Source organism: Nematolebias whitei, chromosome 19, assembly GCF_014905685.2.
Source record: "Nematolebias whitei isolate Nwh7 chromosome 19, NemWhi1, whole genome shotgun sequence".
NCBI lineage: Eukaryota > Metazoa > Chordata > Actinopteri > Cyprinodontiformes > Rivulidae > Nematolebias > Nematolebias whitei.
This window is the reverse complement of record NC_056516.1, coordinates 15,093,203-15,099,253: the sequence shown is the minus strand read 5'-3', so window position 1 is coordinate 15,099,253 and position 6,051 is coordinate 15,093,203.

The window sequence follows — 6,051 nt, the reverse complement described above, 5'->3', positions numbered from 1 at the left end:
GCTGCAGAGTGGAGGTTGTTTGGAGGAGGAAGCAGGGAATCCTACAGAAGGAATACTTTAGCATCATTAAATACCCCTGAAGCTTGTTATCCAGGTTAGTACCAGCTGTTGCTCATTGGCCACATTGTTGCCACAAGCGAAAATGCAGAGGAAAAATACTGGAAAACTACAACTACAGTGTTTTTTTCAATCTTGTGTCCAGCATTACGTCCAAGAAACCAAGGAGCTTTGGAGTTAAACATCTAGGAACGATACATACAGTTTACACATTGCTATGTACAGGAGTTCTGAATCTGTAAGAGGTAAGATGTGCTTACAAAGGTTTCTGTATAAAGAAAAGTTGAGTCAAACTTGTGACAGGTTTTCTTGCACCTGTCTTTATGAATAGTTGGTGGGTTTTTTTTTTTCCCCAGCTATCAACTAAGGAACACTAAAGTAATTGAAAGTATTCTAAAGAATAAATAGCTAATAATAGATAGAGATCCATGGGATGGGATTGGGGGCTCGTGGCTACGGGCTGTTCGGTCCCTATTCAAGCGATGCAAGAGTTTGCTGCCCATTGTCATTGGTTTTGTCCATAACATTTATGGACAGAATTTCTTGGTGCAGCCAGAGTGCGGCGGGATTCTGGTTTGGTGGCCTCAGGATTCCATTTCTGCTCTTTGTGGATGATGTGGTCCTGTTGGCGTCATTGTGCTGTGATCTCCAGCTCTCACTGGAGCTGTTCACAGCTGAGTGTGAAGCGGCTGGGATGAGAATCAGTGTCTCCAAATCTGAGGCCATGGTCATCAGTCAGAAAAGGGTGGATTACTTTCTTGGGGTCGAGGGTGAGGTTCTGTCTCAAGTGGAGTTCAATTATCAAGGTGTTTTGTTCATGATTGAGGGAAGAATGGAGCGTGAGAATGACAGACGGAATGGTGCAGCATCTGCAGTATTGAGGACTCTGTACTGGTCCATTGTGGTCAAGAGGGAGCTGAGCACAAACTCTGGGTATTGACCAAAAGAATGAGACTGTGGATACAGGGAGTTGAAATGAGTTTTCTCCACAAGATAGCTGGACTCTCCCTTAGAGATAGGGTGAGAAGTTTGGTCATCTGGGAAGGACTCAGAGTAGAACTGATGCTCCTCCACATAGAGAGGAGCCAGTTGAGGTTGTTTTGGCATCTGGTAAGGATGCTGCCTGGGCGCCTGCCCAGGAAGGTGCTTCAGGCATGTCCGACTGGGAGGAGACCCCGGGGAAGACCCAGAACACGCTGGAGAGACTGTCTCTCGGTTGGCTTGGAAACGCCTTGGAGTCCTCCCAGAAGAGCTGGCTGTGGAAAGAGATGTCTGGGCCTCCCTGCTCAAGCTGCTGCCCCTGCGACAGAACAAGCAGAAGCTAATGGATGGAAGATAGTGATCTGTGCACCTGTCAGATCAAGATTTCAAATCCTTCCTTCGTAAAGGGATTTGAGAGAAAACTAAGTCTTGTGGCAATGAGAAACTGGGTGAATAAAGAGGCCGATGCTACATTTTGGTGTTTAAAGTTCATAAAAATAAGAATAATTTGCAAAATGATTTGGAAAGTGTAGGCAGCTGAAGAGTGTATGACATCACACAAAGTTGAACATTTCATGGCAAAATCTTTGAAAATCATAAAATGTAAACTGCAGTTGTGTTAAAAAAAAAACTGCCAGTTTAAGTTCAGTCCAACTTGTTAAAACAATTTCAAACTTTAACGTCTGTACTATGAAACATGTTACAGCTGTAGAGCTCCAAAGTGAGCTGAGCTTTCTGACTAATAAAGGCAAATTTCAATGTTCTTTAATTATTATTTTTTTTACATTTTTTGTGCCATATCATGTACTTGTACCAAAACTTAGAACGCACTAGTTCTGATTGACCTACATATTTTGATGCGGTTTTATTTGTGTGTGTAGGATTTTCCAAAGCTGTGGGAGGAGGGGTGAATCAAATATTTGCATAACAACAAAGGAATAATAGCTAAAACTTTATATGGATGAGAGACTGTACGAAAATAAAAATTTAATAAAATCAGTTGGTTTTCTTTGGACTGACAGCTCTTACAAATTCCTCTTGTGATTGTGTTGTAACAGTCGGTAGAGGATTTGGACCCAGAATGCAGACTGACGTAAAGAACTTCAAAGGTAAACTAAAATACTTAAAGTAAACCCAAACAAAGGGCTGATGTGGCCGTCTAACTTACCGTACATGAAACACAAAGGATTTACAGAAAACAAACATGAGGCACATGTACAAGCTCGACGCTTGTGGCAGGAAGGCCAATGATGATCTGCGGATGTGGTGAAGGTAGGAGACTGAATATATAGAGCAGAGCACCTGTGTTGATTACTGATTGGGAACAGGTGAGGGTGGAAGGCTGACTAGAAAAACACGGAGTGAATGAGAAATGGCAAAGGGAACACTGGAAAGCAAAACAGGAATCATCAAAGAAAATAACTACATAAACATCATAAACAACCCTAACAATAAAAGTACACAAACTAACAACAAACACAGATCATCACAGATGTGTTATAACCGGATTAAACCGGCTGTAATCGGGTTTAAATCTGACTGGAAGAAACTTCTTATTTTTGTCATTAAGTGGCCTGAGATGACATGAGATGGTGCAATATAAACGGAATAAAAAAGATTAGTAATGAGATGAACATGTAGCCTCAGACATGACAACTTCTTTAAAATGCCCTTTTAAGATGTTACATTTTCATTCTTCTATAAAACTCAAATTGTGTTTTGCAGTTTGTAACTACACAATTTACTACTTTCAGTCTTGCTTCACAGTTGAGAAGTTCATTTTAATTTCTACTGTATGTCTCCCAGCTTGAAACTTTGTGTAACTGTTGCCTAAATGAAGAGCTGTGACCAGTCTTAATCTCACCGTAGGAACGTCTGAAGTGAATGTGTTGATGAATCACCGGACTGTATCAGCAAGCTGCATATTGAGCAGCAACCTAAACCAAACAAAGAAAAATGAGCATATAGCTCTGTAAGTTAAATATATTATAAAAGTGCCCTTGAGAATGCCCGTCAGCTCCAATCTTGCAGCAAGTCCACCATAAAGGAGGTGCCACATGAGAATGCTAATTACAAATGTACACATGTTGACATCTCACTGTATTTCCAGATAAGTTACCCCCGTGGTAATTTACCTGGCAGTCCAACCAGCAGGGCTGTTTATGCAGAGAAATCCTTTGATTTAATCCACAGCCAAAATTGATTGAACATAGCCTCGGGTCTGTGCCTGGCCCTTGCATAAACAGATCTAGTCTATGTTATGTTTAATTTAGAGCCTTTCCACTGGAATGGAACCAAACTGATCAGGACTTGTTTGTGCACTCCGGCCCCAGCAAGCTCTGGCCTACTTTTAGCAACTCTGGCGCACTTTGTGTGGAGTCAAATGTATGTTCTCATTATTTTGTTTCAGCGTGACTGACAGTTTGTCACAGCTGTATGCTTAATAAATCAATTTAGCATCCATAACTTAGAGCTCCTCCGCTGTAGGTCCATATATTGTCAGGCTTGAAGGTGGGAGACATCTTTTGCTGCCTGTTTGTGTGGATGGTGAGAAACATTTGCTCATCTTTTTGGAATATACAGTAACCTCGAGTATAAAAGCTCTAAAATCATTCCAACATGACATTATTTATTAAAACACAAACAAAATGGCAGCCAAAATCTGCAACAGTTGTTTTTGAATGACTTCATTCGTCTCTCACATGGTTGTGGAGGATTTTAGGCTGGCTCTTCTTTACATTACTTCAGTTCTTTGAGGTTTCTGGACATTCATTTCTGCACAGCCCTTTTCTGGTCCCACAGTATTTCAGTCAAGCTGAGACATAGGCGTCACATTAATTATATGTGAAGGTGATGTGTCCCCCTCACATACAGTATGAAAAATACTAATTTGGACCCCCCCCATATTCACATGAAATATTAGTTCACCCAGCGCTGTTTCTATTTTTTCATGAACAAATCCATTCCACTTGATCAATAGGAGAATACTCAAAGCATTAAAAGTCCACTCCGGGTTTTCCTGGTTACCTACAACTCACCACATGCAATGTTTCCTGTAGTTCAGTGGTCCCCAACCACAGGGCTGCGGACCGGTACTGGGCCATGGGTCAATTTATACCGGGCCGCACAGAAAAAAAACCTTTTATTTTGAAAAATCACCAGATTATCTCAATGACTCACTCTTGACGCAGGTCAACATACACAAGTGGTAAATTTCTGTTTCTGTTAGATGCATGCGCAGATTGATTCTACATTACCCATTCGGGTGGAGTAATTTAGCTGCGTGGTCTGGAGCAGACAGGAGGAGGCGCACAGCCGTGTCTGAGCATTTGAAGGATTACACTGCAAATTTTTCAACCCGCCTGACAAAGAGTGACTGTAAAACTATTAACTAAATAAAAGTATAATTTTAAACAAAGCTTCCTAATATCACATGCGAGCTGGTCCTTTGCATTTCTGCTTCTGCTCTTAACAAAAATCTCTGCCCCTAAAAGTTCAAAGTCATGGACAATTTTATTAAAAAACACAAATATAATTAAAGTTTTGCACGATGCACAAGTTCCAATCTGACGTGTGAATCACTGCGGAGCAGGGAGGAGGATGACAAGGCTCAGCTGACCCTGCTGTGAGATCCACTAATTAAATGAGAAATGATCCTGCACTTAATACATTTATAAATCACAAATAAAGTGATTAAAAGTCAATTTGAAATACAGGTGCTGGTCATAAAATTAGAATATTGTGAAAAAGTTGATTTATTTCAGTCATTCCATAAAAAAGTGAAACTTGTATATTCATTTGTTACGCACAGACTGATATATTTCAAATGTTTGTTTCTTTTAATGTTGATGTTTATAACTGACATTTAAGCAACTGACAAATCAGCAACCTCAATTTGTCCTGAAGTGAACGCCCCTTACCTGCAGAGCTGCAGAGGTTTTGCATTAAGAACACTTTGCAGTCATTTCAATAATGAGTTTACATCTTTTGTTTCATGTTAATCTACTGTAATAAACCTTTGTAAAATACAGCAGAATGCAGGAAATGGCATCTATTCTCTGCGGGGTAGGACCCTCAAGCGCACCCCCTCCCCCACGGGCCGTGAAAATATAGTCTGACATTAAATGGTCCGTGGCGCAATAAAGGTTGGGGACCACTGCTCAAGTTCAGTTGGCTTAGCAGGACGCTCATCCCTGAGTTTCTCTGAGTCTTCAGACTCTGAGTTCATCAGAGGTGTCCACGGATGAGTCAGTGACTGCAAGTTGCCCAGGTCTTTGGGCAGTAAAACAAGTCAAAATCATCACACATACACCACCGTGCTTGAAAGTTATTGTGAGGTGTTCGTGCTGATTGATTGTTGCCAAACATGTTGCTGTGCAGACTGATGGACGTGGACACCAGCGACCACTGCGACCCAGAAATGAAGAAGCAGGTAAAGATGAAGGACGTGTGGATGTTGCTGTGCATTATAACCAAACATTTCTCTGTTTTACAGCAAAAGATTTAAGTCCTTGTTGATGTTTTTTCATCCAAGCATTGTGTTAACACACCTGCATGCTCCAGAGCAGCAAACCGCTACAACTTGCAGTTTTCCAGAGGTGGTCACACCTGATGATCAGATAATCAAGCACATTTTAATAACAGTGCACTGACTAATACTCTCCCTCCTAAAGCCTATGAAAACAGCAGCTTTTCCACTTTGAGTTTACTTTTATTTAATAAGTAATTAGGTAAAATCCGTTCCCTGCTTTTGAGGTTAGAAATGAATATTTTTCAAACCTTGTAATAATCAGAACATTTTAAAAAGTCCCAATACGCATAACGCTAGAATTAAAAGCGAGTAAACTTTCTTTTTCCATGGCTGTACTTTGTTGTGTGACCTCTTTTTGCTTTCAGATGACTCTTGGAACAGTTCAGAGGCATATATATATATATATATATATATATATATATATATAAATCTATAAAAATTATGGAACCAGACCTATAAAACATCAAGATCGGAAGAGCGTC